This window comes from Hemiscyllium ocellatum, chromosome 25, assembly GCF_020745735.1.
Source record: "Hemiscyllium ocellatum isolate sHemOce1 chromosome 25, sHemOce1.pat.X.cur, whole genome shotgun sequence".
Classification (NCBI taxonomy): Eukaryota; Metazoa; Chordata; class Chondrichthyes; order Orectolobiformes; family Hemiscylliidae; genus Hemiscyllium; species Hemiscyllium ocellatum.
In genome coordinates this window covers 33017540-33028742 of record NC_083425.1, presented here as the reverse complement: position 1 = coordinate 33028742, position 11203 = coordinate 33017540, and the positions used below count along the sequence as shown (strand labels likewise).

The following is an 11203-nucleotide window of genomic DNA, read 5'->3' as shown; positions in this document are numbered from 1 at the left end:
TTGTGCCGAAGGGCCTGTTTACACACTGTAAGTAATCTAATCTAAAAAAGTAATCTAATCTAATCTGACTGTGGCCTTGTCCCTCGACTGATCTCAGAAGCCATTCATTTCCAAGTCATTGACTGATCACTACTGACTACCATGACAATCTGCCTGGCTTTGTGTTTGTACTAGGGGAGGGCAAAACACAAGTGCTGTACGCCTGTAATGCTGAGGGGACAAAGCACAAAAAGACAAGACAAAGTAGGTGGGCTCAAAGTGATCATGCAGTAAAGGAGAGAGCAATCAGCTCTGAGATGCAGTTTGGTTTATTCATAAGCTAAGTGCCTGTCCCTACACTCAAAGTCATGGTCGTAACAATGAGAGGTGCCAGTGCACCCAGAATGTGCAGTATTAAAGTGCAGAAATGCACTGTAGGTGGACTGGAGATGTGCCAAGAGTGTAGGAGAGGACGGTTTATGTCAGATACCAACACCTGTGTATGTCGGGCACCTGCAGTCTCTACCCTTACAGCCTGTTGTGAGAGGCTGGGTGTTCCTGTCGCCATGGATACACTCAGAATGCAAATTTGGGAATTCTCAGCATCTAATATCTATGGGTAGCTGGTACATTAGGAGAGCGCTTTTTAATTAAATGAGAGTAGTATTGAGTTATAATCCCTGTATATAAACCTCTTGCTGCTCACTAGTGAGAATCTTATCTCACCATCCAGAACATAGTCGAAAAATGTGACTTGTTGATCTTGACGTCAAGAAAGTGCTTGCTCAACTTTTCTCGTGAAGCTGCCAAATTTCTTACAATAGCCTACAACATTCAGGGCCTGGAGGGATTCTGCCTCTTGTTGTTGTTGCCAATATACTAATTGTATATCAAGATGTTTCACAGTGTTACAAGATAAAACACATCTGTTAGTCATCATTTTATAGCATTTTATTTGTATTTTACATCTCAATACAATTTTGAAAATTTACAGCAGAATTAAATCTTCACTAACTAATGTAAGTTACACTAGGGAATTAGAATGTACAATAGAGAAAGAGAGTCAATCAATTTTTTTTATGCTGATTATTTTAAAGAGCTATCAACTGACTCCACTCTCCTTTAACTGCTCCACTTCACTTTCACCATCACACTTTAAGTTTTTCCTTTTTAGGTATTTATCTGATTCCCTTTGAAAGTTGTTAGTGAATCTGCTTCCATCATCTTTTCAGACTCTGCATGCCAGTTTTCACTTCTCTTCATCTCACCTCCGATTCTTTTGTCAATTACCTCACATCTATGTCCTCCGTTGACTGACCCAGCTACCAGTGGAAAGGTTTCACTTCAATAATCTATCATATTCCATCAGGATCTTCAATACCTCTCTTAAATTCTCTCCACTTAATTTGTTTGCATATTTTGAACAGCATTCTCTATAATAATAAGCAACTACCAGATTTAAAGTCAATGACATCTTTTAATTTAACTCACTTATTCAAATTCAATTGTTGGATTATAGCTTTTCTCTTCCCTTCTGTATTGTGTAGCTTGGTAATGATGTGAGGATATTAAATACTGCCATCACTAAAACAAACCATCTGGACAGGTATTTCTGAGAGACCACATTTGCTTTTGTGGGATATAGGAAATTTATGTTTCTTCTGCAATTCTAAAATTCATTATATAAAAAATAACTGAACTCCATCAGTGTGCAATTGTTTCAGCCAGGAGCTGAGTCAACAAGAATGTGAACTCTGTGGAGGAAATGCTAATTGGTTTGCTAAGAATGTAATAAATGGTTAACCCTAGTTCGAAGGGCTTCGTGATAAGATGCTGTGAAGACAGACAGTTAAACTCAATATGCCTGAACAAACAATAGGTATAAAACATCTGTTTCCCACTTTTACACAGGAACAAAACCATTTAGAAGGGCTTAGTGACAGGATGCTGGAAAGAGGCAGGATGAGGGGCAAATAGCCTGACATCAGGAATGAGCATGTTTTCCACAGATAAGACTGGATAAGACATGAGATAAGCAGGAGGGTCTCAGGGAAGTGGAGGATGTGAACAAGGGGGGAAACAATGAAATAAGAAAAAAAAAATAGGAACCAAATTGTATAAATATCGAGTATTTGTTGAATTTGGGGTGTGTTTTGTCCCTGCCTTGTGGACATCACACCCACTTGCAAGTGTGAAATAAAGAGCTCTGCTGATTCAGATCTTGTCTCGAACTGAAATTATTGCAGTGTGTGAGCTTTGTTTCTCACAATTGGCGCCCAACGTGGGGCAGTCCGGGAAGTTCTTCCATCGCCGGGGGGGAGTGGCTGGCCCTGGATACTGGGAAGACGCGTCCCGTTCCCCATTGAGGAGCGGTCTCGTGTCCCGGTTCGGTCCGCTCCCTTGGGCGACTGGTACGAATCCCACAAGAGAGACATCTGCATCTGACAGTGACAGGCAGTTGATAGAATATACGGCGGAAAAGTGGCCAGGCAACTCTGTGCACAGACCAAGGTAAGAAAACTGACTTTTAAGTATTGCCTTGGTGGCTGGGATTGAGTATTAGTAGTTAGTAAGGGACTAACGAAGGAACTCAATATGGATTGTGCCGTGGATAAGGGACAAGCCTCTGGGGATAACAAGGCAATGAAAGAGGAGGCGGGGTCCCTTGCAGTATACCTCCTGAAAGTCCGTTGGGGAGGATGTTGCGTGAATGGACGCGCAATACTTGTACAAGGGTAAAGGATAAAAAGAAAATGATTAAATATTGTTGCTTTGTATGGACTAAGGAATTTTTCGTCCCGCCGTCTTCAGGCCAAAGTACGGTTCAGACGAGGATTGGGTATGTCAGTATTTAGAGTTGTATGTGCATGCAAAGCAACCTTTTAGCCAAGAGGAGGCGGACTATGTGTCCTGTTGGAAAGGCAGTTTGGGAATGCTGGTAGTGAAGACAAAGGATTCCCCCTCTGCCTCACCCAGTCCCTGGGATCCTCTTAGCTGTTTGCCCCCCCCCCCCCTCCCCCTACCATAGAATCAGATTAGGTGAAGACGGGGGAGGAGGGGAGACAGACAGACAGGGACAGGGAACAGATGACTCACAAGAGGAGGACGAAGGAGCGGTGGACGGGGATGTTGTTGTTCCTGACCTCCACTCCTCGGTAGAAGAAAGAGAAGCTAAAGTAGACATAGAGGAGGCCTCCGCAGGGCCTAAATCAAAGCCTAAGGGGGCAAAACAAAAGAAAAAGGGGAATAACGTAACGACTTGTCCCCTTCGGGAGGTACCAATAGGGGACAAGGAGATTGGGTTTGTGTGTGTTCCCCTCACCAGTGGGGAGGTCAGAACATTTAAAAAGGAAATGACAGTCCTGGTTGAGGATCCAGTAGGATTGTCTGAACAAATTGATCTATTTTTGGGGCCCAGTCTGTATACGTGGGCTGAGTTAATGTCTATTTTAAATATACTATTTACTGGGGAAGAAAGGAGACTTATATGGGGATGCTGGACAGGGAGAGATGAAGTTTCCCCTCAGAGACCCCCAGTGGGAAAATCAAAACCCGGAGCATAGAGCAGAAATGAGGGAATTGAAAGACCTGATTCTAAAAGGAATAAGGGAGGCAGCTCCGAAGTCGCAGAATCTGACTAAAGTCTTTGAAGTTAGACAGGAGAAAGATGAGACTCCTTCAGCTTTCTTGTAGAGTTTAACAGACTCAATGCGAAAATATTCTGGCATGAACCCTGAGGACCCAGTGGCACAGGGTCTTTTGAAAGTACATTTTGTGATAAAGGCATGGCCAGACATACAGAGAAAGATACAGAAGATAGAAGGGTGGAGTGAAAAACCATTAGATGAACTGTTAAGAGACACAGAAAGTGTTTGTAAAGAAAGAGGACGAGAGACAGAAACAGAAGGCGAAAATGATGGTAGCTACGGTTGATGAGGTAATTAGGAGAAGAATGGAACCAATAGTGAGCAACCGGAGCAGCGGGTGACAGCATGTAGGACAGAGAGAAAAGGGGAAGAGGTAGTCTTCCTAGTAGATACGGGGGCAGCACGGTCATCGCTGAATTTTAAACTAAAGAAAGTAGACATGTCGACACGATCAATTACTGTTTCCGGGGTGAAAGGGGAGGGATTTACTGTTCCAGTATTTGAACCTATGATGATAGAAGGTCCTAAGGATAGGGTCACAGGGGAATTGTTGTATATCCCCGATATAGGAAGTAATTTATTAGGGAGAGATTTAATTATCCTCTTAGGACTGGAGATTGGAATTCAGGAAAAAGAATTAGTTGTACAAATGGCAATGTTGACAGAGGATATGGAAAGAGAGATAGACCCTATTGTATGGGCTAGGGAAGGGAATCGTGGAGGACTACAGATCCCTCCCCTTGAAATAAATTTAAAAAGGGATGGGGACATTGTCTGTGAGCGACAATATCCCATTCCCATGGCGGGTAAACGAGGACTGCAGCCAGTAATTGAGGGACTGATTAGAGATGGTTTGTTGGAGCCATGTATGTCTCCTTATAATACCCCAATTCTACCTGTGCGGAAACCTGATGGAACTTATCGATTGGTGCAGGATTTGAGAACATTAAATCAGATAGTACAGATCAGACACCCAGTGGTGCCAAATCCCTATACATTATTAAGTAAGATCCCTCATGACCACAAATGGTTTAGTGTGATAGATTTAAAGGATGCCTTTTGGGCTTGTCCCTTGGCGGAGGGAAGTAGGAATTTGTTCGCCTTTGAATGGGAAGACCCCAAAACAGGACGGAAACAGCAATACCGATGGACTGTGCTCCCCCAGGGGTTTACAGAATCCCCGAATTTATTTGGACAGATGTTAGAAAAAATATTGGAGAAATTTAGCAGCCCCAAGGGGACTACCCTGTTGCAGTATGTAGACGACCTCTTAGTAACAGGAAACAAAAGAGAAAGAGTAGTAGAAGCCACTAACAAATTATTGAATTTTCTGGGCCAGCAAGGCCTGCGAGTATCTAAAAACAAATGACAATATGTGGAGCGAGAAGTGAAATACTTAGGACATTTAGTTAGTGAGGGAAAGCGAAAGATAAGCCCGGAACGGATAGCGGGAATAGTGGGGATGCCGCTGCCCAGGACTAAGCAGGAGTTACGTAAGTTTTTGGGTCTAACGGGATATTGCAGATTGTGGATTGATTCCTATGCTCAAAAGACTAAGAAATTATATCTCAAACTATTGGAGGACGAACCAAAATGTCTAAGTTGGGACAATGAGGAAAAAGAACTAGTTGAGAAACTCAAAAGAGATCTGATCCATGCCCCCGTGTTAGCCTTACCTTCCCTAGATAAACCTTTCCACCTCTTTGCTACTGTGGATAAGGGAGCAGCTTTGGGAGTATTAACCCAGCGGTGGGGAGGAATGAAACAGCCAGTAGCATATCTTTCGAAGCTATTAGATCTAGTATCCCGGGGGTGGCCTGAGTGTGTGCAGGCTGTGGCTGCTATTGCACTGTTAGTGGAGGAAAGCAGGAAGCTTACATTTGGGGGAGCCCTAATAGTAAGCACCCCACACCAAGTGAGAACAATCCTAAACCAAAAAGCTGGGCGATGGTTGACAGACTTGCGGATTTTGAAATATGAGGCAATATTAATAGAAAAAGGTGATCTAGTGTTGGTCACGGACAATTGTTTAAATCCAGCTGCCTTTCTTTGGAAAGGGGAAGGGGAATCTCCTCAGAATCCAGGGCACAACTGCCTTGACATTATAGAATACCAAACTAAAGTCCGCATGGACCTGAGAGATGTTCCACTTCATGCAGGGGCTAGACTTTTTATAGATGGATCATCCCGGGTGACTGAAGGGAGACGACATAATGGGTATGCAGTCATAGATGGGACGAAAGGTAGTGTGGTAGAGGCAGGCAGGTTGCCAAATGGGTGGTCAGCTCAGACCTGCGAACTCTATGCATTGGAAAGAGCCCTTAGGGCATTAGACAATAAAGAGGGAACGGTATATACTGACTCCAAATACGCCTTCGGTGTTGTGCACGCTTTCGGAAAGATATGGCAGGAAAGAGGACTGATCACCAGCCGGGGGAAGGAATTAGTACATGAAGAATTGATTAAATGGGTCTTGGAGTCCCTATTACTGCCCCGAGAAATAGCAGTAGTGCATGTAAATGATCATCAGAAAGGAAACGAACCAGAAGTTAGGGGGAATAGATTAGCCGATGAAGTGGCTAGAGAAGCAGCCCTGGACTCACAAGAAGTAGTGATTCATTCCCTAATACCTACTGTCCCAGCTCCTCGGGAAGGTCCTATATTTACTGAAAGAGAAGAAAAAGAATTGAAAGATTTAGGGGCTGCAAAAACAGCAGATGGGCGTTGGATGTTACCTGATGGGAGGGAAATGTTGAACAAAATGATGATGCAAGAGATTATGGCTGTCCTACACCAAGGCAGCCATTGGGGAGTACAAACAATGTGTGATTAAGTTCTTAGGGAATATGGATGTAAAGGAATATATACAATTGCTAAACAAATATGTGAGGGATGTATAATCTGCAGAAAGGTAAATAAAAAAGTCTTGAGAAAACAGACCCCGGGAGGAAGAGAACCAGGATTGAGACCCTTCCAGAGTATACAAGTAGATTATACTGAGTTACCCAGGGTAGGGAGACTAAAATATATGTTGGTCATAGTAGATCATTTATCCGGTTGGGTTGAGGCATACCCTCTAGCTACTGCCACTGTGAGTGGGGTGTCTCAAACAATATTGGAAACACTCAAACGACAGTTCTCTAAATTGATAATAGAAACCAGACTCCCTTGGACCAAATGTTTACCTATAGCTCTCTTGCGAGTACGAACAGCCCCAAGGAAAGATTTGGGACTATCCCCCTATGAAATCTTATTTGGATTACCTTATCTGGGAACGAACGGAGAATTGCCAATTCCCGAAACTAAAGATTTGTTCTTAAAGAAGTATATACTGGGCTTGTCCTCCTCTTTGTCTTTCCTCAGGAAACAGGGTTTATTGGCACAGACTCTACCCCTAGAATTCACCGTTCATCCCATCCAGCCGGGAGATTGGGTCTGAGTAAAATCATGGACAGAGACTAAATTGCAGCCGGACTGGGAAGGGCCGTACCAGGCTCTTTTAACGACTAAAATGGCAATAAGGACGACGGAGAAAGGCTGGACTCACTACACTCGGATCAAAGGGCCAGTGGAATCTCCAGTTGAGGAAGAAGTCTGGACAGCCGAATCAATGCAAGACCCGCTAAAACTCAGACTAAAGAGACTTTGAGTAACTGATTATACAGTGGCGACGCGAGCGCGGGATTATTTCTGTAGGATTGTATATTGAGTCATTCTGTGCTTCAGTATGATGTTTAAAGTACTGGGAATGCTTAGAGTTATGATGCTAGCCCTATTAGTATTGGGATTTTGTCAAATATCCTTTTCATATGTATTATAAATGGTTCCTGAGTCTGATAATCCACAAGTAATAGACGCTGATGCATGCAGCTTAGTCAATTGTGGGGATGTAGATATTCAGAGACAGTACCACAGTTCAGAGATACATCTTAAGTCCTATGGGGATGGCCTTGGGGATGGTACTTGGTGTAATAGGGATAGAAATGAAAGCACATGGGAAACACTTCGTGGGCTGTTGTTTTCGAACAAGCGTAGGACAGGGAAAACGGGCGGAATTACTGGATAATGAGATACAACCTTTCACCCCTCCCACTGATCCTAAAGTAGTAAAAATTATAGAGGTAAAGGACTTGAAACAGACTCTCGAAATAGAAACTGGGTACAGGGATGCAAATGCCTGGGTTGAATGGGTAAAGTATACTGTAAAAAGTCTGAACAAAAGCAATTGCTATGCATGTACCTCCGGTAGGCCAGTGGCCCAGATGGTTCCCTTTCCGCTCGGGTGGAAGCGAGACAGGCAGGGCATGAAATGTATGCTAGCCCTGTATCAGGATGAGACTGCATGGAATGAGAATGATACGAATTGTTCCTCCCTATCTCTGATGTTCCCTCCCTTGGAGAAGAAAGATGTACAAGTTTCCCCCGCATTTTCTGCCGCAGTTGGAAACCACACTTCGTGTGTGCATAGACGAGGTACAAGTCGGTATAGAGATTTGGGGGAGCTGAAATTGTGTACAGAGATTAAAAATGTTACCAAAACGAAGAAAGGAGGAACTACTCAGCACTAAAGGTTCCCCAAACAGATCTGTGATGGTACTGTGGAGGCAAAATATTGAGACCCATCTTACCTCCGGATTGGAGAGGGATATGTGCAATTGTACAATTGGCAATTCCATTTACCCTGGCATTTGAGAAGGAAAAGATAGTAGGGAAACAGGGAAGAGATAAGAGATCACTGTTAGACACTTCTTTCGATGACAGGATTTATCTTGATTCGATAGGAGTCCCGAGGGGGGGTACCTGATGAGTTCAAGGCTCGTAACCAGATTGCGGCAGGCTTTGTGTCAGCTCTCATTTGGTGGGTAACAATTAATAAAAATGTAGATTGGCTAAATTACATTTTCTATAATCAACAGCGATTTATAAATTATACAAGAGATGCAGTTAAAGAAATATCAGATCAGCTTGATGCGACAAGTAGGATGGCATGGGAGAACAGAATGGCCCTTGATATGATTCTAGCAGAACAAAGGGGGTGTGTGTGTGATGTTAGGAGGAAGCTGTTGTACCTTTATTCCTAACAACACTGCACCTGATGGTTCAATTACTCGAGCCTTAAGGGGGTTAACAACCTTAGCAGAGGAACTGGCTGAGAATTCAGGAGTAGACACATCTCTCACGGGATGGCTTGAATCCTGGTTCGGAAGATGGAAGGGGGTGGTAGTTTCCATCCTTACTTCCCTGATAGTAGTAGTCGGGGTATTGGTGGCCATTGGCTGTTGTATCATACCCTGTATACATGGGCTCACCCAGAGACTGATTGAGACAACCTTAATGAAACAGATGCCCTTAAAAGGAAATCTGACAAAAGAACTTTATCAACTAAATATTGAGGAGATGAGTGAGACCAAAATGGAAGAAATTTCCTAAATGATGCTTGCGAATTTCGGGAGCAATGCTTAAAAGAACAAAATGCAGAAGGTAACAAATGGTAAAGAAAGAAAAAGGGGCAATTGTGGGATATAGGAAATTTATGTTTCTTCTGCAATTCTAAAATTCATTATATAAAAAATAACTGAACTCCATCAGTGTGCAATTGTTTCAGCCAGGAGCTGAGTCAACAAGAATGTGAACTCTGTGGAGGAAATGCTAATTGGTTTGCTAAGAATGTAATAAATGGTTAACCCTAGTTCGAAGGGCTTCGTGATAAGATGCTGTGAAGACAGACAGTTAAACTCAATATGCCTGAACAAACAATAGGTATAAAACATCTGTTTCCCACTTTTACACAGGAACAAAACCATTTAGAAGGGCTTAGTGACAGGATGCTGTAAAGAGGCAGGATGAGGGGCAAATAGCCTGACATCAGGAATGAGCATGTTTTCCACAGATAAGACTGGATAAGACATGAGATAAGCAGGAGCGTCTCAGGGAAGTGGAGGATGTGAACAAGGGGGGAAACAATGAAATAAGAAAAAAAATATAGGAACCAAATTGTATAAATATCGAGTATTTGTTGAATTTGGGGTGTGTTTTGTCCCTGCCTTGTGGACATCACACCCACTTGCAAGTGTGAAATAAAGAGCTCTGCTGATTCAGATCTTGTCTCGGACTGAAATTATTGCAGTGTGTGAGCTTTGTTTCTCACACTTTCAAAACGATAGTTATTTTGCCTCAGAAATAAGGAAATGACTATTAATTGCTTTGGGGCAACATGAGACTCTAAAAGATGCCATATCAACGCCCAAGGTTTTTTCATTGTTCAGACATTTCTAAATTAAAATTACAATGTTTACGGCCATTGTCTTAAAATACCCATGCCCCCGCTGTTGAATTAATCAAATCCAGATTAAATGTCTGACAAAGAATTAATGATTTTTGTATATAGTTATTGCAGTCACATTCCATCCTTGCATTGTTCATTCTTACAAAATTAGTCTATTTTACTTGGAATCCTTGTGCTACTTTTGTGCAAGGAAAATCGTATCTCAATAACTTGATTGAATTTTTTTGAGGAAGTTACCAAAAAACTTGATGAGAGCAAAGCAATAGACATTGTTTACTTGGACTGGTGTAAAGCCTTTGACAAAGTTCTCATGGTAGACTAATTAGTAAATGGGATACAGCCACATGGGATGCAGAAGAATTGTTTGCATCTAAATTGTTTCATGACTTTAAGTACATATTGACATTCTGAAACCTTGTGCTACAGTGCTTTCAACCAACAGAAAATGTGTTTGGTAAAAGAAGTTGCTTCGATATGTGTATGTTCCCTCACCAACCAAGATGTGGTCAATATTTAACAGACTTTAACAGATAGAAGTGCTCTACTGTAAAACACAGATGAGGAACTTAAAGTCTATTTCACTTGTTGCTGTCCCTTCAGTCTGGTTGAGGTGTTTGTTATTCCCTTGGTTGCATAAAATCTTTCATTTTAATTTTAATGCGTATTTCATATATTGTTTCAAAATTAGAATTTTGATAAATTTCCACATAAACACTCTCAAGAGTGTAATGAGTGTGTATTATGATTTTCTCTTCAGTTTTCAACTTGAGTCATTTCTTTACAAAAACAGTTGTGAAACTCTGCCTACCTTATGTTGGAGGCAGCACACGGGTTGTAAACTATGAAATATTCTGCCTACATTTCTGTTGTAAATTATTGTGGCAAACTTCTATTATTTAGAAACAAAGTTTCTGACTTTGTTAATTACTAGAGTGGCATGACGGCTTAGTGGTTAGCCACACTACTTCACAGTGCCAGGGACCTGGGTTCAAATCCAGACTCAGGCAATTGTCACAGTGCCAGACAATTACCTGCCTGCAATTGTCTGTGTGGAGTTTGCACATTCTCACCATGCCTGCATGGGTTTCCTCTGGGTGCTCAGGTTTCCTCTCACAGTCCAAAGATGTGCAGATTAAATGGATTGGTCATGCTAAATTGCCGATGATGTGCAGATTTAGTGGATTAACCATGGTAAATGCAGGGTTACAGGATGGGATGGATTGCTGTTTGGAGGGGCAGTGTGGACCTAATCAGCTGAATGGCCTGCTTCCATACTGTAGGGATTCTATGA

The 11203-nt window shown here is 42.3% G+C and overlaps 1 long non-coding RNA gene across 1 annotated transcript; it reads left to right on the top strand.

The window, feature by feature from the left end:
- The first annotated feature begins 1619 nt into the window (after positions 1–1619).
- On the top strand, positions 1620–9724 carry LOC132827624 (uncharacterized). The gene is made up of 2 exons (XR_009646021.1): positions 1620–2490; positions 6990–9724. It is a non-coding gene; the product is annotated as an uncharacterized LOC132827624 (long non-coding RNA).
- Positions 9725–11203: the final 1479 nt, after the last annotated feature.